Consider the following 22,480-nt stretch of genomic DNA (forward strand, 5'->3'; position numbering starts at 1 on the left):
TACGTTAAATAAAACATAATAAAACAGAATAAAACATAGTCTAGATAAAGTCTAATGGAAAACAAACGGATTTCAATCAACAAAACGTGGAGAGGTGACCCACTATACATTAAAAAATATCATTTTGTATCCAAACAATTGAACGTTTTGAAAAAATAATACAAGTCCTTTATTCGTGGCCAAAGTCACATATAGAATTTGAACAGCCTATTTTATTGTGTCTGAAATGGCTCAGTAGTTAGAGCACCTGACAGAAACTAACCTTAAATATCTACGGTTTTTATGTTATGGGTTCGATACCACCAAAATTTAATGCAATTTTTTGTATCATTTTTGAAATATATTTAAAACTTAATATAGTTAGAAATTGCGCTTTTGCAAACTTGTATTATAATATATTTGAATGATTATAATTTGGAAAAAATAAATTCAAAATTTGTTTTTCACGACTGAATCGAATGGGCATTTGCGCCGTCCTATAACCCCCTCTTCTTATACTCATCTTTAATCTGATTACGATTACTTAAAACACATTTCCTATTAATTCTTGGTAGATTGTCATATATATTAGTCACCCGATCTATCTAGTAGCCTATAGACTATAGATCGCAACTCAGGTTATGTCAAGAACGACAACTCTCGTTACACAGTTATAAAGCATACTCATATTATTGCCATATATTATACAGGTATGCCAATTGATTGTTAAAGAAAGTACTCGCTAACCATTGTGTTAATTTGCCTTAAATAAGATGAGGACCGACGTTTGTATTGAACGACAAATTACCTACTGTATACAATGTATATTACATTATTTACATGTAGTTAAATATAAATATACTATATATTCACCAATATTCATTGCATACCTGTTTTCGTGGATTTCATTGTTAAGTTGATCCACAAAATTTAATGTTCATCGAAGTTTAATTTCTGCTTACAATTTGTATTTTTATGGTCATCAGCAACGAATTTAGGTATCTTTGAAAGTGTAATCTTCACTTTATCCACGAAAATTGATACCCTTGAATATTAATGAAACCACAGTAAATGATAGGTAGATATAAGGTACACAAGTATATAACAAAAGACTTGACCTATATGGCCGGTATTGGTTTCTGTCTTTACAAAAAACATATCCATTTCTGTTCCACTTCTTGATTTTAGGCTATATACAATAAACTCTTACGTTCTAGTTCTCATAATGTACAGTGATTGTAAAAAGTTTCACAGTTGTTGTCTGAGCAGTATGAGTTATGGACACTCTTTTACTATCTTTTAAATTAATTTTCAGTTTACTTTCTATGATACGATACATGTAATTTACATGCGTTAATTTACAACCAGAGGCATATTAGCAACTATCGAAAGTCTTGCGTGACGCGATTTCAAAGGTCGTTTTATGCGTCAATTTTCTTTTATTCTATTGAAAACATTAATACAATTTTTTTTACAGATAAGATGGGAAGTGATATTAATAATCTCATATCAAAAAGAAGCTATTGTAATATTTTTTAAATCTGCTTCGAATTGCAGAAAATGACAATTTCTTATATATTTCTATGGTAAATGTACCTGTATTTTGTGATTGCCCCTAAAAAGAACCAGACGGTCGATTTTCTTGAAATTTCGCAAATAAACTAGAGTTGGTGTCAATTACATATGGTTAAAAAATAAAAAGAGTTTTTCTATTGTAGATTTACCACAAAAAAAAAATAATCGGCCTCCTTAATTGTCTTATGAATCACTATTTAGTAGGTGTTTTCGATATATAAAGACTTATGGGCATTAATACTGCGATTGTATAGCGAAAAAGCAGAATGAAAATAAAAAACTGTTATACAACAAATATACATATGTAACAACCATAATAGAATAGGACGTTTTTCGATCCAAAACACTATCAAATAAACTTGATTAAGTAATAGTTTTATGTTCATACAAACTGAGATAAACAACAGTTATATGTTTTCTGAAAACCGCAGATGTTCTTATTGCAATAATACAAGTATGTTGATGTTTTGTATATATTTGTAGCTCTTTAAATTTGTTGATAGAATTATGTACATAAACAGTGTTTCTAACTAATTCAATTAAATTTTGGTACCATTCTTGATTAATTAGATCCGGTTTTATATGATTTTTAAATTCATACTTTTCAATGTTTCATGAACTCCTTGTCAACTTAAATACGAACAAGTACATTTTTACATAAAAACGGCAAATAAATTGACAATTCACAAAACAATAACCCATATCTATAAAAAAAAATTCAATTTTAAATCGAAAATGTCAAAATCACATAAATCGTTAGTAAACCCCAAGTTAAAACTGCATTGAAATCATAAATATGCATCGTTTCCCTTTCATCACCGACTATCGCCATGTAAGTCTATTTTGCCATATCTAATTCTATTGTTGCACTTTCCAAGATAATTGCTCCCCATCTATCTCCGTCTTACCATCATCGATGTTTTCTGGATCATGTCTGCTGTTTTAAATGGAGGATACCAAGGTTTATACCAACTGGACATATTGTAGGGCCCATTCAGGTAAGCATTACGACAGCAGCTAAACCACCATCCCCTTTGTTGTTAGAGGCACAATGAAGATTGCAATTATCATTATCTCTGTTTGGTGTGGAGAACATCTTTCTATTCAAATTGCTGAATGAATAACCTGTTTCAGTCATCCGGTTACCTTTTCAAATATACATACAAACATACATTAGGTATATCATCATACATATTTTGTGATCAAATGTCTATTTTTAACTTTACTTTTTAGAGCTATATTGAAGCACTTGTGTGTTAAAACATACTCATTTTTTTAAGGCTTAATGAAAAAGAAGTTTGATCATATAAAAGTTTACCGTATTATGAAATATGAAAATTGTCCATTCAACAACAAAAAATTGAACTAATCAAAAGTTAAAAATATAAAGAGGATTAAAGGTTTTTACCCGGGCTCTGCTGAAAACAAGAGTCCTGGTCGTAGACAAGCAAATTGCCAATGTCACTTTAAATAACTTTATAAATAACACAACATCAAAAATAAGCAAAAAAACCCAGGTTTTGCTATGCGAAATAGTTTAACAGAGAGCGAGCCATGTGGTTTTTTTCATTTTCTTATTAAAATCACGTGTTTTAAAACAAGACATATACAATGCACAGGAATTTCCAAGAAAAACTTTACAAAACATTTGTATTCGACAGCACATCTAAGAAATGTGGGGGGGGGGGGGAAGGTCGATTTTATTACGTTTGTTTCAAAATTCAAAGCAAATTTTTGTTAAAAGCCGCTTGCAGAGAGATTGCCAGTCTTTACTGCACAACATACATAAAATAATCAAAAGAGCCAAGCTTTCAGTGACATCGGTACTTTGATTATCTTAATAGTTTTAATTGAGGTAATCTTCTTTGAACAATTAAATCATGTTTCAGGAATGATACTTTAACAATCCATAAAATAAAATTTTGATTTAGCATTCAACCTAAATAAATGTGATAGTCTCTAAAAAAAAATCAGATAAGGTGCAATTAGTATTAAACGGTATTGCTAGAACTGGCGATTTGCTCCACATATCTATCAAAAATTAACTATCTCAAGTTCCATATATCTTAATTCAGTTAAGCGTGATCTTTGCATTCTATTACTGTAAAATCCATTCGAAAGTGTGTATAACAGTATGGCCTTGCTAGAGTGTGTCAATCGTATGTTTGGTCACGTTATAACACAAGTAAACTATCAAATCGTTTCGGTACTAAGTATAACATACCGAGAGTGCCAGATGCCTGTCCACCAATATATAGCCTATATTTGTCGAGTGTACTCGAAACTGAGAACGTTTCATAGAGCTCAAACAAGGTTGTTCGATTTGTGAGTGTTATTGTGACGTACAACGAGCTGGTATTTGCTTTTGTCAGTTCGTGAATCACATCATTACCTACAAATATAGAAATAAAGGACATGAAAATCTAAAATTGATCATTTTGCAATAAACCTATTCAAAGCGACACAAACAAATAAATAGTACAAGAACGGTTTAACTACATTGAAGTACGATGGTTGTTATGTGCACCTAATGACGTATTGGCAATACAAACATTTCTGTCCAAATGAACATGAATCACATTTGCTCCGTTTTACTGCTACAAAGAATGCATTTTGTGAATAGCATCTATTCATAATTCAAGATAACCTTAAGTAACAGTTTGAGAATACATACCTAATTACATTAACAAAAATGCAGCAGAAAATGGGGCACAACATATCTTAAATAACATGAATAGATATAGGTTACCCCAGATCCAAGATATTTGACTTTGCCGATCACTGATAAAATTAAAGTTAAAATCACTGAACTTGTTAAGAAAACTGGCGAATATTGTTTTTCATGTCCGTAGCAAATACTGCCACCAGGCTTGCGTCACTAGCAAACAGCGCTCACATCCTTAGATCTAACTAGAGTTTACACGAGTGCAGGTGCATGTGATGCATAACCATTCCGTCATTACAAAACAGAAAAAGAAAAACACACTCAAATACAATAAATAATCAGAGATTACGTGATAACTAACGAATGATACTCACGAAAGTAATATAATTATTGTAAGAATGTAAGCAATATTTATTACTGAAAAATTGTCAATCGAAGAATGACCTATATTTTCGTGAAAAGGTCTGAGGAGGCAGATAGCGTAGGAAATGAATACTTCACACTTATATTTCCTTGACGAAGGTGATTTTTTAAAATAATTTTACGTTAATTTTGTTTTCTTCCACGTATAAAATATACATTGATCATTTATTACATGTATAATGTTGTATCTGCTGAAGATGAATAGAACTTTTCATCGCAATTGTGTAAAGAGTACCTGAGTTTAGTAATATACCTTGAATAGATAATAAGCACTGATAGAATATATTAAAAACAGTCAAATAACGCAGCATGAAATGTTTGGCAAGGGTGAAAGATTGGGCGTTCGGTAACATCAAAGGGATGTATCTCATTCGACGGGTGGAATGACCCAATGTTATTTAATGACGCGCTGAGAATTTCTCAGTACGGGTAGAAGGAGTAAGAAGCAAAAGTAGTAGTAGAAGTCTAGAGGAATTGTGGTGGGGTACCAGGAGAAGTAATCCTGAAGGTGAAATAACCTGGTACTCCACTAACACAATAGGAACTCTGACAAGTTACTTGGTGCAGGGTGCCCGGCTTTAGAACAAACACTTACACGTTCACACACCTAGCCCTATAGAAATTATTATTTTGAAAACGAGTCATTGATATTCAGGTAGTGTGCAGAAAATTTGTAAATATATATAATACCCTATTCCCTTGAAAAGAACCCATTTGATAAAATGGACCCCTATAATCATTTTAAGTGTAATGAATAAAATATTTTCAAAAACTTAAACGGCATTTAAATTACAAAAAAATTATTTTTGCTAGCGCCCTTGGGCTTTAACATATACTTTTGATTTACACGAGCTTAGCAACATAAGTAGGAGTACAGGAAAATAGACAATATGTAATTGAACTCTACCAATCCGTGTGTTTTTATCTTTCACTATATCATTGTTCAGCTTTATCCCACTCCGTCCTTTTTTTTTTTACGTCGAAATAATGCATTAAAAGTATTGTTTTGTAACAGACTAAACAGTCGCACCATCTTTATCTAAAACGCATCACACATTTGATGCCGAGCCCCTTCTCGTACTTTTTCAGATTTTTTTTCTTTTGTTATCCGAGAAACTGCATTTGATTATCCTTGTCTTAATAAGTCTCCTACTGTCATTCTGTCCATACACCGTTTTTCCAATCTTTTTTAAAAATTGATTTGAAATTTGCTGTGTAGCTTATTAATAAAATATATAAAGATCAAAAATGTATTGTATAAATATTGAATAACCGATGATAAAATAATTTTAGACGACCCGTTTTTACTTATCAAATAGGTCCTGTAGAATAAATCTTTCACCAATTTTCCTCATAAATTATTCAGCACAAAAAACAACAGTTGGGGGTGCCAGTAGGGGACATCTCAAAATACTTTTTTGTGTTTATTCAAGACGACAAGATTGTGTCTGACCGACATCTTTTGATCATTGAATTTCAATAAAATAATACATAAAACATGAAAATAGGGTGATATTAAAAATTGTAAACTTTAATTTATATGGTCGTTAACAAAAAGACATAGTTAAAGCTTCCTTAGTATTTTAAACTACTTTTAAACACTTATAACATTTTCTTTAAAAATATTTTATATTAACTTTCTTGCGATTTATCAATATAACTGTGATTTTATACCGTATTGAAAACTGGAAAACAAAGAGACTTAGTTTTAAGATATAAAAACATTCTTAACTACATTGTTTTGGGATTATTCATAGCTAACTGTGCTGTTGTCCTTATATTTTACAAAAGATAAGCGAGTAAAAAAACCTAGGTATTACAAGCTTTTGTTTCATCGCATCTTTTTTACCATTCTATACCCTAAAATGCCAACTTTACGAATGAAGGAAATTCGATGCATTAGTAAATAAGTTGATTAATATTCGGAACTTAAATCTTGAATCAATGCAAATGACCGATAGCAGTGGCTTATATAATATCTATATCCTGGTTTTATGCATAAACTTAAACATAACTAATACATGTGTTTAAACATCAAGATTTTTCATCGAATAGGAATCTAAATGAAGAATGTATGTCCAAAATGAGGAAAATGTTATTCATTAGAAAAACATTTTTTCTTTTAAAATTTGATAGTTTAGACGTTAATTTAAATTTTGATCTGCATTTTACCCAAAAAATTATTCATTTCATTCGCCTTTAATATTTGAGTTAATGGCAACTTAACACTGGTATCACATGTATTAAACGTATATGTTTGATAGTTTACTATTTTATATTATTAAAGCTACATATAAATGTACAGTGATTTTTTAAAACAAGCTGATTACAAAGTCAGTATTTTACAAAGTCAGTTTTTCAATTGAAGGGGCATGGTCACGATTTTGGTCAAATTTTATTTTTCTGTTTTTATTATTTACAATGATTTAAGAATGCATTTCTAATGATCATATGAATTTTGAGAGTATATCGTAGAGTTATAAGCAAGATACAGGGCACACAACTCTTTGTCATTTAAACAAGACTCGTGTCCTGTTTTTGTTTTCATGTGTTAAATATATCAGTAAAAATCTTTTTCAAACTGATTTGTCTAGCTTCGTATTCATTTTAAGCATAGATAAACAGTTCCTAACGTTTAACACATTATTTTTGGTCTAAATCTGGAATTTTCACTTCAACATTCAAAATGTAAACAAAGGCTTTGTTTACATAGCAAAGAATTGTAAGCTATGTAACTCGCTTATAACTCAAAAAATGACACTCAAATTTTGGTTGCTTATTAAAAATGCCTTACTGAAGCATTGTAAACATTAAAATTGGAGAAAATATTTTGACCAAAATCGTGACCAAGCCCTTTTAAATGTTTAAAGGAAATTAACAACAGCACAATATAAAACAGCTAATTACAGAAGGTAAACATTTTATTTGTTTATAAACACGGTATAAACATTACGTGTAATGTATAAAAGGAATGCATACCAATCCAGTATTCGCCTGGAGCCGAACCAAATCCACTTTTGTAATCCTGCCAGTTTCTATTAAAATCTTCAGATCCATCGAATCGATTCTGAATAAGCTAGGAAAAAATGCAGGTGAATTAAATACATGCAGCTGTAAAATGATGCAGAGAAAAAAAGAGATGCCGTTTTCCAATTTTATGATTAGATGTATAAGGTTTAAACTGTTTGATTCCTCAATTCATTGCCTAATGTAGAATTATTGAATTAAGTAGACATAAGTTAATAGTAATAATTGATCTAATAAAAAAGATTTTACTTTCTTTTAATATAAAATAGAATAAATTTAAAAATACTTATTTAAAAAAAAACCACAATAATTTTAATTTGTTGTTTTTACTTTTGAAAAAGACGGGATTAAATTGTATTTTTATGTAATTGATGCATGCAATGTTACGTGCGATGATTATTGAGACGTTCTAAATTTGACATTTGGACATTAAAATAATTACATGTATTAAATGTTTAATTCTTTGGTAGATTCATACATAAAATGAAGTGTAATAACACTTTAATAGCATTTTAATGCACCTTATAAGAGTCTAACTTCAGCCAGCTATAGACTAAAAATAGAGTTTGCTTTACTTAACAGTACTCTAAGAAAGCTTCTGTCAAATCAGAATTAGTTTTCGGTTTTAGATACTCTCTCGTAAGTGACTGAAAATATGAATGGGAATTCTTACCAGTCAAAAATTGTAAATTTTAAGATATATTTTTTTTCTTCAACTTAGAGCTATTAGGATCATCGATTTTTGTATAAAAATACATAATACAAACAGTTTGCGGGGCGGGCATGATGCAAAGTCAGTAGTTTTTAGAAAGTCATTGCAAAGCGTGCACATTCTCGCTATAGAGAACAATTTATTTAAACAATTATTATAGTTTTACCATATGAAATATGATAATGAAAATGTGATATGAGATATAAGATTGGAATCAAAAATTTGTAAATTTAGAAGAATTCAAGTCAAATAGGCCAAAAAATGTGCAATTTTGTATTGAAAAATACATTTTCAAAAATTTAATTCAGTTACCATGAACAAAAGCTTCTGGCGGATTCGAACGCATGATCTGCGATTCAGACGCCCAATACTTTAATCACTGAGCTATGACGATATACAACCCAATCGAACGATATAAGCAGTATAACAAAACATTTAAATCGCCTTCTTGTGACGTAGTGTCTTAAATAGTGTAGGTGTGGTGAGGTACCTTAACCAATATGTTCAGTTTTTCAAATCAACAATGAATGCAAACAAACTCTCTTTAAAGTACCGTTGTTGTATAGCAGCTTTTTCTCCATAGAACCCCCCCCCCCCCGAATACTGGCTACATAGTAGTCTTTCCCCAGAGGGAAAAGCTACTATATAATAGACCTCCCCCCATCTACGATTTCTCGTCTACGTTTGGGGTTCAGATTTTAGAAATATATTCATTGAGGCCAATCTCGATTAATTTTCAAATCACTTTTTTGTACATTTCAATGATGCATAAACCTCAATACACATGTACACTTATTTGTCGACCTATTATTTAATAAAGACTATATATGTTTTGGAAACAAGAGCACTTAACTAATCATTTGATAAAAGTATAAGGTATGGCATGTTATGCATTTGCATGCAAAAATATTTCTGTATTTGTAAATAAAAAATGTCACTAAAATTAAAAATGAAATTTTTAAAATTCAACAAAGCACGTGGATCGTTTATCCGCCCGTCTGTTCGTGTAATCTTTTCCGGGCAATATCTCTACACTGGAAAACCATTGGAAGTACATATGTCACACAAACACACTCATGAGAGATTTTTCTCTCTCCTGTGGTAGCCATGAGGTAATATTATGTGCAGTCTATTAATCTCATTTTTTTTTATCATGAATAGTAATGTTGTCTCTTTATTGTTGTATAGTTGGGCATCTTATGAAATTATTCTGGTTTGTTAGATACCGGTTCGCATATAAAACTTCTCGTCTTTTTTTTTTTTTATAAAAGACTGCATTTATTATAACTTTTTACTGATATCAAATACGTCCGCCGTTACTTCCGGTCGTCACCGGAAGGAAAGATAAAAAATCGATTTTTTCAGCTATTTGCTTTTTATATATTTTTTTAACGGGTTGATAGGGACTTTTTTACTAATTCAGAATATGCAATTTGTTTTAAAATCGATTGATGCGTTCCCGAGATATTAAGCATCAAAGTCCTGAAGCGATAGTCCGATTAGCTCAGTCGTTAAAGTCGTGGATATGTGCACAGGCAACCCTAATTTTTTGCGTTGATTAACAATTTAGTCTTAAAAGTGAAGGATTTTATCTCATTTACTCAAAAATCGGACGGAAGACCCACTCGTTGCTCGCAACGAGAACGATCTAGTTACTATTAATATTCTTATTGTACATACTTTCATTGTTTATATTTTACAGCCTTTTGAAATTAGCACGATTTAAATCAATCAGAGAGCTAATGCATTTGCAATGAGTAAATGCATGTAATTGAAATTTTGAAGGACAATTATTTCAAAAGGCAGATTTAAGAACTAAGTCATAGATAGCTTGAAGTGCTCTTTGTTGATCATCATTTTTTAAACTGGTTTAATACTGACTTTAAACGAATTCGCGAAAGGTTGTCGGGAAAATTATACATCCCTGTTCTTGGTTGTCGTATAGTATTTTTTCTTGAATAGTTCTAAAACAAAATTTTTTTATATTAAACATTTACAAAAAATCTGCAATTGATGGCAATCCCTTCTAAAACTTACTAAAAAATTCTAGAGGGTTGACAACAATATTATACCGAATTACACAGTTATTGAAACCTAGTGTCTATTTAAATTTGTCAAACAGAAATTATCAGTATTGCATTTGGATATATCCCTCTATTTTTAGAATTGGAAGGACAACATAATAGTTCAGAATGCTCGACACATGTCAAAAAAGAAGATTTGCAATTTTAGAAGCAAGCGTCAAAATTGAATTATCATTTTAAGAAAAGAATTAAAATTGTTTGATGTACACCCTTTCCAAAAATGTGACATTCCTTTCTTTTATTTTCATTTTCAGAGTTTTTCAGTACAGAACCATTTTGCCGGAAAACGAATCTGAGTTTACTCCACGAAATTTTAACAGGAAAGAGAGTTTGATGAGCTTTCATACAAGAGGTCCCTCGTTGCTGAACGAAAATTACGACCGGAGCTATGAACCCTAACGTTAACATTACCGCCTATAGAAAATGCATCAGTGGACTATACCAATATACTGGTAAGGCATATTTCTTGTTTATCTGCAATTATTATGATAAAAGCATTTTGTTTTGTACATCTTCACATGTTTGTGAGCAAACTAAATTTCCAAGAAGTTAAACAAGTTTAACCATTTTAATAACACATTTTAAAGGAAAATATCCATCACCCCCCGGGATTTTCAAAAAAGTTTCCCGTGATGGAAAATACTTCATTCAAGCAGTGTCCAGCTATCTTAGATTAGTTTACATTGTAAGGGAATCATATTAATGTACGGTAGGTTCCAATTCTATATTTATGATAATAGATTTGCATTTAATTTGAGTAAATTAATTTGTCATACATGTAACATGACTATGTACCGAAGATGAAGGTATGCACTCTTTAACATGTAGAAGCCTACCATATTGCTTAGTACTTAATCCACAAAACCTATCCTTGTTTACCATAATCAAAATTGAAAGAAACCATCTGTTATCATCTTGAATAGATATTTACCAGTGTTTATTTATTCATACTATTGAAAAATAGTGTAACATGTAGGGATGGGGGTTGATGAAAAAATGACAATAACAAACCGTCAACCATCTCAAAAATCAGTAAAACGAAATACAAATTCAAAGCAGAGCAACACGGACCTCCAAAAATATAGAGGTAGGATCAGGTGCCTATGAGGAGTGATCATCCTCTGTTGACCGGTCGCACACACCGTGTGCTCCTTGTCACAATTGGGTATGTCATAAGCGAGGTAATTGTCAAAATCGGGAAAATGTCATATTAGGGAAAAAACGAAACGTTGATGGTTTGGTTTGTTTGTGATGGTCAAAATACAAACATTGAGCAAACACGGACCTTCTTTACAGAGAGGTAGAATCATGAGCCTAGGAGGAGTGAGCATCCTCTGCTGACCGGTAACACCCGCCGTGTTCTCTTTGTCGTAATCGAAAAAAAAAACCCCGAAAAAGTACGTAGACAATTAGGTAATTAATTATGGTCTATCAATTAGTATGAAAAACGTCAGTCAGCATCCGACCAAGTGGGAGATTGTATTTGCTGACAAGGTCGTTGTATCGACCTTAGAACTTACGAAAAGATGACTTCAAACCAGACTGTTGATAGTCCTGTTTTCAGAACTTGTCTGTCCGTAGCTTTCCTCGCCTTAAAAATTGTTCATACGAAGATCATGCCCTTGCGTATCGAATTAACTAGGATACAAAAACACTATACATGTGAGCAGATGATGAAGGTGTATTGCTACATAAGTAAGGAAAGCTGACTATAAAAAAAATTGAAGTCATCGCGTTAATCATTTTGATGTTAGGTTACCATCAATGTCCATTTCCAGTAAAATATCCGAATATGAAACAGATGACGCATACTCTGTGGTATCTTTTATTTCAAGTTCACTGGGATATATCGAGTCGACGTAAGAATGGAAATAACAATTGTTAATTGATAATACGTCGTCGATATACCTGAATGTTGAGCCACAGCGAGTGATATATTTCTTTCACGTACAAGTTTTTGAATAAATTCTGCTTCATAAGAATACAAAAAATGGTCTGCTAACAATGGGGCACAATTGTTTTCCATGGGAATTCCTACCGATTGTTAGAAGACTTGATTCCCAAAAACTACAAAGATTATTGTCTATCAGAAACTCAAGCATCTTTTTAATGTCAACTTCAGAGTACTTGTATTTGCAAACAGAATGTTTTTTTTACAAAATAATTTTAGCTCACTTGCTTGTTATGCAACAGTTCGCGTATGAAGGGACATTTTTGAAACATGCAAAATATATTAGTGCCGATTTTGTGAAGTAAATTTAGGCTAAATATTTCAATGCGTTGACAGTTTTCACGCATGACGTTGGTTTTAGCTTGTTCTAATTTTCGAATTTCGTTTCGTTTTCATTATTTATGCTTTGTAACCTGGGAACTATCGTCTGTATTTCGTGATTTTTACGTATCAAATCAAACAGAGACTTCGGTAAATCAAACAGTTAACTGTTTACCTGCGCAAATTAAGCAAAATCTGATGTATCAAAAAAGTACTGCAATACAATTCATTCTATCGGTAATTCGGCAGTATCTCTTGCGTAATGGTAGATTAATGCAATAGGTTTTGTTGAGATGTTCGGAATTTTCTCGAGTTTATTAAGTTTAAATAGAGTTTGATATCGCTGACGGAAATATGTAGGTATAAACATGTATATATATGATTCATTTCGAAAAATAAATTGTGTTCTTTATTTGTTATAGTGCATGTTTCTTGTGTTTACTTGTTTACAATTTCTATTTACTAACCATATTTGAGTGTCAAGCTTCGAAATAGAAGCAAGATACAGAGATTTTCTCACAAGTCTATGTTTGTACACAGATCTTATCAACTAAAGATTAAAAAAGTAAAAAGAATTGTCAATATTTATTAAGAAAATTTTCAAAGTCTGTTCTTCCAGAGACCAACTTTAACAACTTATTGTATTGTAAACTTAACCTTTTTTCGTCATTATTACTCCTACTGTATATGTGATCCTTGACTGTGTTTGTGTACCTTTTATAAACTGATTTTGAACCACAAATACCAATGAACTGGTCTTGGGTGAATAAAAACATTGAAATTCTAAGGCCATTCTTTTTTTTTCATTTTAAATGCTGAATAGGAAATACCAAGTTAAAAATCTTAAGCTGAATGTAATAAACTCATGTGAACAAAATATGACTCAAACCTAGGCGAACTGTGAGCTCTGTATCTTGCTTATAATTTTACGATTGACGCTAAAATTTTGGTTGAACATTAGAATTTCTATATGAATTACAGTATGTTAAATACTTGTACAAACAATATAAAAGAATGATATTCTGTATATACCTACTCTCTGGGGCCCCCTCTTTATACAATAAATAATGTGAAATCTATATCAATTTTGATAGTTTTTCAGAAACGAGTAAATAAAAACGACATCTTTAAAACAGTTTCCATAGTTCTGACACATTTCTGTTACGGGGATAAAGTAATTATCGCTATTCCTAAGAAAATATCACAGCGTAAAATTATCCTGGTTTGTATGCGAGGTAAATAACAGTCATTTAATTATAATGGAGAAGACAAATTAAATTATTGAATGGTTTTAATTTGAGGAATTGAGCACATTGAGGTACAATTTTCTTCTTCACATCTATACATGTAGGATGTTTTAAATAAAATACAAATATTATATAATTTTTTTAAATACAATAACTAGTAAGTAGTTGATGAAAAAAATGTACCTATATGCTCTCATATATTTTGATCGCTTTACAAAGGGGGTGTGTGTGGGGGGGGGGGGGGGCGGAACGAAAATATAGGGAATTGGAAATTAACAACTTAACAGTGTACCCCTACCAAATGTTTAGTTTTATATCTTGCGTAGGATTTTCTTATTCTGGTAAAAAATAGTATTTCATGAAGGTACAATGTCAAAGATTACGTGTATCTAAAAATAAGTGTAAAATTTGAATACTTGACAATATTTATTTTTTGTTATTCTACGGAGGGACCATATGGCACAATATCTTTTGAACGCCCATTGTTGCTCAGGTGAGTTATGTGGCCCCACGGGCCTCTTGTTTAGATTTCCAATGACAAGGTAAGCATTTTTACGACTTTCATTTTTATTGAAGAAACAACTGTCGATGATATAAAAAAGCCTAGACTTTAATTTGTCATGGGGAATGGTTGTATAAAGCGTTGAAAAATCGTACTTTTTGATGCTTTTGACTTTAGTAAGCTTTTGTGACCTCAAAGTTTCTAATAATTCTTTTGATATTTTTAGTATCCACATCTGATTCACACCACTTATGGAGTATATTGTTGTACAGTACTCTTGAAGTTTCTCCTTCACTGTTTTAAGAATATTAGTAAGGAGTAAAGAGAGAGGTTTGGTAAAACATTTACCGGAACCTGCTATATATCTCTATTTGTAAGGACTTTCGTGAAGCTTTGGAATCCAGTACAAATAAGGTAAATCAAATTCATTTTGTTTATTGGGGATTTTAAAGATATCCATAGCCTATGTATGATTTTGAAGTATTTCCTGCTTCGAAAGGGTTAGGGTGTAAGTAGGATTAAGAAGTGTAGAATCAAAACATAGTTCTTTGAAAATACAATTAATATAATGTGCCTTACATACAAAGACGATGTTGTTACTTGCCTTATCAGCAGGGAACAGTACATCCTGATCGTGCAATCTGTCTAGTTCTTTTCTCACTTCTGCTTTATTGAAAACAGATGGATAGATGGTTTTCATTTGACATATCAGTCGTTTAATACGAGATTTTAATATACATCTACATATAAGATACTTTTAACCCACTCTAACAAGGTACCAAGTTCTTCTTTTCAGATTTTGCCCATCGCTTAGCGTTATTTTCAACAGAATTCATGATAGGTATAAAATTACGACGCCATGTGAAGGATCTAGGTCCCCTAAATTTTGTTTTTGTTTTCATAATAAGCGATCTTGTGTCTTCGTTGTTAACAGGACTATAGTTGTAGGGTGAAGAACATGAACACTTGGAGTATTATCTTTCAGATGTTTGATATCAAGGTCCTGTAGAGTTTGTTTTTAATTGAAAATTTTGGAAGCAATGGTTGAAGTATATTATCGGAAATACAAGGGGTTGACTTTATCTGAAATATGGCGGAATACAGGATTGAAATTTTTTGTGATTAAAACTTTTGCTTATATTAGCGGGATCGATTCCCTTGTTGGCATTCTGGAGTTTGAAAAAATAACTTGGTGCATGAGCAGTATTTTCTGTTTTTGTAGGTTTAAAAAGCCAATGAGAAGCAATATCGATATTCATGGATCCGAGTCTGTATTCAAGTGTAGAAAAATCAAAAAGCGGCTTTTGAATCAAACACTGAATGTTTGACAGTTGAGGGTGTTAGTCTTTATGTTGTACAGACGTGTTGTGCATGAAGATGTACTTATTTATTGTCTATCTGTTCTCTCTCTCTCTCTCTCTCTCTCTCTCTCTCTCTCTCTCTCATTAACAAACAATAGATATTTTTTACACTATCAAAGGACATTATTTTTTACAGAAATTATATGATTTTGGAGACACTTTCGTATTGGAATGCCTACAGAAAGAAACAATGCTTTTTGGAAAGATGTTCTATATTCTTGGTCATGTTACATAAAAGCTATCAATAACTACCCAACCATTAAAGACAACATTTTAAATGTTCTAGTATGGTATAATTACAATATAAAAGTAGTTAACAAAACATTTTTTTTTTTAAATCCTGGTATAAAAGTGGGGTAAAGGCAGTGCGAGATTTTCTTGATGAGGATTGTAAATTTTTAGTTTTTGATGTATTTAAACGCATCGCATATATAACCTCAATGATATATGTATAATGGAATATAATAGCATTGCAACATCAATTTTTAAATATTTGAAATTATTATCTATTGACAGAAGTTCTGTCAAAAGAATTCCTAATCCATGTATGCCAGTTTTTTTTACAACCTGTTTTAATATCAGAAAAATGTACTAAAATTATTTACAACTATCTGAACGAGAAAGAGGATGTCCCAGCTGCTATAGAAAAAATGGAGGACAGAACTAACTCCATATGGTGTTGATGATATTTTAGTAAATGATGTTTTTAAGATTTGTTTTAAAACACTCATGATTCTTTTCTTCAGTGGTAACAGTTTGAAATTTTACACAGCATTCTTCCAGTTGGGAATTACCTTAAACAAATTAATATAAAGTCTTTTGACAGCTGTGGGTTTTGTAAGAAAATTTAGAAACCATAGTCCATTTTTTTTCTTGTGATATAATTCATACTCTGTGGAGTGAACTGAGTCTTCATATTTACAGAAAGACTTTTGAAAGGATTGGGTTTAATGTATTAAATATCATATTCGGTAAAGTTCCATTGACATGTCATAACAAAGTTATTAATTTTATTATTCTATCGATGAAACAATACTTATTTTTTTGTCTGATATTCAACAAGGTACCAACACTGATTGGTTTTCTTGGTCATTTAAAGAATTTAAAATTCTTCAAAAGTTAAAATTTAATGTTGAAAGATATGCTGCAATTCAAAGTTCTAAAGTGCATAAAGAAAAACAGTGGGATAGTTGGAAAGAAATATTTGACTGATAACTTTTCTCTTTGTTTCTTGTTTGTTTTGTTATGTTTTTTCCTCTTGTGTATTACTGTGGTTTCATCAATATTCGTTGAATACCAATTTTCGTGGATTTCGTTGTTTAGTTGATCCACGAAATTAAATGTTCATTGAAATGCAATTTGTATTAACATTTTGTATTGATAGGGTCACTGGCCACGAATTTACGTGTCCTTGAAACTGTGATTTTCACTTTATCCACGAAAATTGATGCCCTTGAATATTAATAAAACCACAGTATTAACTTTACAGCTATTTTTTTTTCCTTTTCCTTATTTTTTTTTGTTGTTATTTGTTTTTACTGTATTTTTTTCAAGCAAGTAACCACTGCTTAGCGCAATTAAAGTGCATCTATACATAAAGTTTATTATTTAAAATATGCAGACAAGCGTGTGAGTTGGTGTGTTTGTGTGTGTTTTTTGTGGGTGTAATTGTGTGTATGCTTGTATTTCATAAAAAAATAAATAAATAAATAGAAAAAAAAGAAAGAAAATAAACAAGCAAAACGTACCCAAGTTGATCCAAAAGTAATGTCACAAATGCGTTATAATCGTGAAAAATCGTTCAGTGATAAAAATTCGTACTGTGAATTATCTACTTGTTTCAATTCATATCTGAACAATACGTTTATGACAATTACTTATGAAGATACCATATTTTATATAGAGCGCAAAGTGAGGAGAGTGGCTGCACGCTAGCCAAGTCATCTGCTCTATCTGTTGGCATAATATATACAAAAATCATCACTTTGTGTTTTTAAAAAAATTGGCTATGATGCTCTATCACAATTTTTATTCATATTTTTCATAGAAAAAATAAATAATCTTTGTGTTCTATAGTATACAATTATTTAATGCTTGAGCAGTCAATAGACCAGAATATTTTTTCCGAGGTGCAGGGAACAGCTCAGTATGATCTATTGCCCGAAGCCAACGGCCGAGGGCAATAGATCATACTGAGCTGTTCCCTGCACCAAGGGAAAAAATTATGGTCTATTGACTGTTCAAGCATTAAATAATTGTTTTATTACCTAATTTTTTTTAGTTTTCGGGGTTTACAATTTGCATATTGCAGATGGTTTTCGTGCCATTATGCAATATACTAAGATTTTTTTTTTTTATCTTTTACATGCACAAAACCTATTGCATGCATTTTACAACAGCTCAGTTTAATATTAGTTTACACAAAGAAGGGGGAGTCTTCAACCAATTAGATTTTAAATAGTCTTTTACCTTATATAAAGCTTTAAAACTGTTGATTATTTGATACTCCATTTTAATAACATTGAATTTGGTTTCACCAAGTACTAAAAACAAAGTCTATGTAAAGGAATATACATTCCTTGAGAACTATCGAAAGGATGTAACATCAACATACCCGCGCTCTGATATACGTTGCCGGTCCAATAGATCGCAGACTATTGACCGGCGGTCCAATAGATCGCAGTCTATTGACCGGCGGTCCAATAGATCGCATTCTATTGACCGGCAGTTCAAAATAGACGCAAATATTTAATTTGTAATAAAACAACAAAATCCCTTTGATCAGGTAATAAAGTAACATATTAGATTATTTTAAAGTGAGATCAGTTTAAACAACTGCTCTGCAAAAATCCCTAAAGTAGCACTTTGATATGATTGATGACGTAAGAACCTTGCTGATCATATGTTCTTTGACTACCCGACTACCGGCTGTATTTGTTGGTAATGCATGTACCTCCACAAAACATTGGAACCACATGGAGGGTTCCCTGTCCACTCTCTCACACTTTAAGGATGATATATCAATTCCAAATAGTTTCTAGTGATTTTTATCCATTGAAGCAGAAAATGCACTTTACTTCTATTTGCTTGTCTGGCCTTTTAATTCCTTGCGTTAAAGACAAAAAGCACCGCGTACTAGAATTAACAGTAATGTTCTTTTTTGTGTTTTCACGACAGTAAAAAAATTAATATCTGTTTTAAAATATTGTGTTCAAACTTTGAACCATAAGATTTATTCTGAAACGTTTAAATTACGTAGATGTATAAACGGTTGCATCATTTAAGTTATTCAAAGAAATTTTTATCAAAAGTTTTAATTCAAATTAGAATTATTATTGTGCAAATTTTAATTTATCACCATTTTTTATAGTCCAGTACCCAGGAGAAGCGCGTTACATTGTGTGCCATTACTTTAAGATCAGCCATTGTAGTTGTTTGTTGACATTTAGGACATGATCGGAGGGGAACAATTTTACTAAGGCCAATGTTTTTGTTTTCTAAATTGTTATATAATATTTATATTAGTTTACAATGTTATTTCGTTATTTAATCAGGTACGGCTTTAGAACAATGGTTAACCTATACGGAGTGCCTTTTGATAACAATAATTACCTGTCATATATTGAAACATTTAGCATCAGGGATTGCACAGTGGTGTAGCTGACATATTGTGATTGTTCTAACTTACTGTCCATCCTCCTCCCATTGTTTCCATGTCACAGACGACGTCCGTGCTAGCGCCCCCTGCTGGGTAAATTTTATAAACACCAGAACATTTGTGTCCAGTCCCATACACCGCCAAACAGTCTTTAGCTGAGTAGAAAAAATACAATAATTAACTTTTTACTCATTTTCTGGGGACTTTAAGTTTCACTTTGCTAAAATTGTTCATCATTAGACCTTTAAAGAATAAATAAAGCATATATTCAAGTCATAAACAAAAGTTTTAAAAGATCATTTTTGTGTGTGTGTGTGTATATATATATATATATATATATATATATATATATATATATATATATATATATATATATATATATATATATATATATATAATAAAATTAATATATCTGTAGCAAAAATAAAAAATAAAACGAATTGGATTTTCACAAGTGTCCTTTATCATATGCTTTGTACATACTAGCTTATATTTTTTTTTACTATTTGTCAAAACCATGCATAAACTAGCATTTTCCATGTAATATATATTGATAATAGCAGTGAAATTTGACTCTAGATAACACTTGATTTTGTACGTAACACTAAAACTTGCTTTGTATTTTCCTGCATGTCAACATATTGTAACTGTTGTTATTTGTTACTTATTTTATTTTTCTAATCCATTTAAAATTGCGATGAAACATCGCCCGACTATATTCCTGTATTTCTTTAGTTTCTTTTATCGTTGTCTTGATTTTCGGCCAGTTGTTATTTTCACAAGCATTTTTCTAGTTCTTGATATTCAAAATTCTTATGATAATTCTTATTGCATATTGTGGTCGACCAAATTTTCCTTGTGAATAGACAATTTAAAAATACACGCAATTAATAATAAGATAAAAAGTGAATTTCAGTTTAGAAATCTTGAAATCAACTGTAACAAAATTATTTGGCACGGATTCTTATTCATTAAAATATTGATTCTAAGTTCTCAGGCACTAATTCGTATACACAGGTCACAACTAATTCGTCATACTTTTCTTACCTGAAATTTAAAATTTAAGTATTAGGAGAAGAACAGTAATTTGTAGCTAAAAACAGACTTCGTAAGTTACTTAATGCCTTACATTCTAAAATAACATGAAATTCATCGCCAATTTTGTTACAATTACACAATTTACAATAACGTTCACTTCTTTCAACACTTCTCAACCTTCCTATTTCAGCAGAAAGGAAACTAAATTTAACTAATATTTTTCTTAATTTACTGAGTAACAAGAATAAGTAGAGTTCACATTTAAAATTTCTTTTATAAATAATATGTATAACCCTCTTAGTCAATTCCTGAATATCGTTATGCCATTTTTGTTAAACTTGATCTCTTAGCCTTTGGTTAATAGTTTTCTTAATCCAGTTGGTGTTATAATGGTATGATTCATGAACACACCATACATTTGAAAGTCCGCATTTGTCTAAAGTATTCTTTATAGAGTATAGCCATGGATTAAGTATTTGTCCTTTATCGAAGAGTAAAAGTATATACATACATGTAACCATTCTAGTAAAATTGTTATATACAGTGGAAATCGTCCAGTTTTACCGTATACCATGTAACAAGATATACAGCTCTTCAAATTAAGTATATGTTTTAAATATTTGAAAGGGACACGTTCAATATGGATTTTAGAAAACAAAATTAAACGCTTTTCATTCGATAATTAACCACTAGCTATGTAGGAGGAGCCAAATAGCACACGCTGCATGGCGTGACCTGAACTGTTATACATGTACTTTAATTGATGACAGGGGTAACTCTTGGAGTCCTGAAATAAAACCCCGCTCAAATGACCGACGACGTGAACGTAAAGCAAAACAATTAAGTTCAGTGATAAAACTTAAAAAACGACGTATTATCAATTAATAATTGTTATTTCCATTCTTATGTCGACTCGATATATCCCAGTGAACTTAAAATAAAAGATACCACAGAGTCTGCGTCATCTGTTTCATATTTGGATATTATACTGGAAATGGACATTGATGGTAACCTAACATTAAAACTTTATGAAAAACGCGATGATTTCAATTTTTCTACAGTCAACTTTTCTTACTTATGTAGCAATATACCTTCATCAGAAAAAAAACATGGACCTGTCACAATTTTATTGACACAATTCAAAAAGTACGGAAAATTTAATTGACTTCCTACCACATAGTGTGCCTATCCTTCTTTTTATCTTGCCGTTTTCATAGCATTGATCAAAGAGAGCATGCTGATGGCAAAACAAGCTGATAAACGCATCTGAAGCATCGATGTTTAAATAATCTCTTAAATATTCAACTTACGTTTATAATCCGGGTCATTAGAAGCATAGTATCTCCAGCCTGCCTCCTCCACAGCATCGACTAGTGCAGAACAACTGTGAATTCTACATTTCTTCGTCTTGCTGTTGAACCCATAATATACACAATCCGGGCCACACAGAGAGGCGCATTCAACGAGGCTACTAGAAGGTCTCTGCAACACCAAAAACTCATTAAATAGTTTCTCATCATGAACCAGGTTCGCTATGTATAGCTTACTCACTAGTACTGTGGCTATAGACGTTGGGCAGACACAGAATAGAACCCAAAGAATGCTGCTCAACATACTCATTGCTTAAGCTAAAGTGCTACACACTATGTGGTTAGCATAAAATATATAATCTAAAAAATTTTAACATGTAAATGATTGGATGGATGAACGGGAAATCTAAAGCGATGTTCATTGGCCAAACATTTTATAGATCAACTCATCGAATCAAGTACTTGTATCATAAAAATACATAACCATTATTACTGTATCAAATAGCTAAATACAGTATGCTTCATTTTCTTTTTTTTTTTGCAGTTAAATGCACAAGGGAAAATATTAACAAAATCGTACATTAAGTCATATTTATTGGTGCACACTATAGGGCAGATATTTCCGCT

At 31.4% G+C, this 22,480-nt stretch overlaps 1 pseudogene; it reads right to left on the minus strand.

Annotated features, from left to right (window-relative positions):
• Positions 1 to 836: 836 nt before the first annotated feature.
• Positions 837 to 22,178, minus strand: LOC128183008 (microfibril-associated glycoprotein 4-like; annotated as a pseudogene).
• Between the last annotated feature and the right edge of the window lie 302 nt (positions 22,179 to 22,480).

This window comes from Crassostrea angulata, chromosome 5 (assembly GCF_025612915.1).
Source record: "Crassostrea angulata isolate pt1a10 chromosome 5, ASM2561291v2, whole genome shotgun sequence".
Classification (NCBI taxonomy): Eukaryota; Metazoa; Mollusca; class Bivalvia; order Ostreida; family Ostreidae; genus Magallana; species Magallana angulata.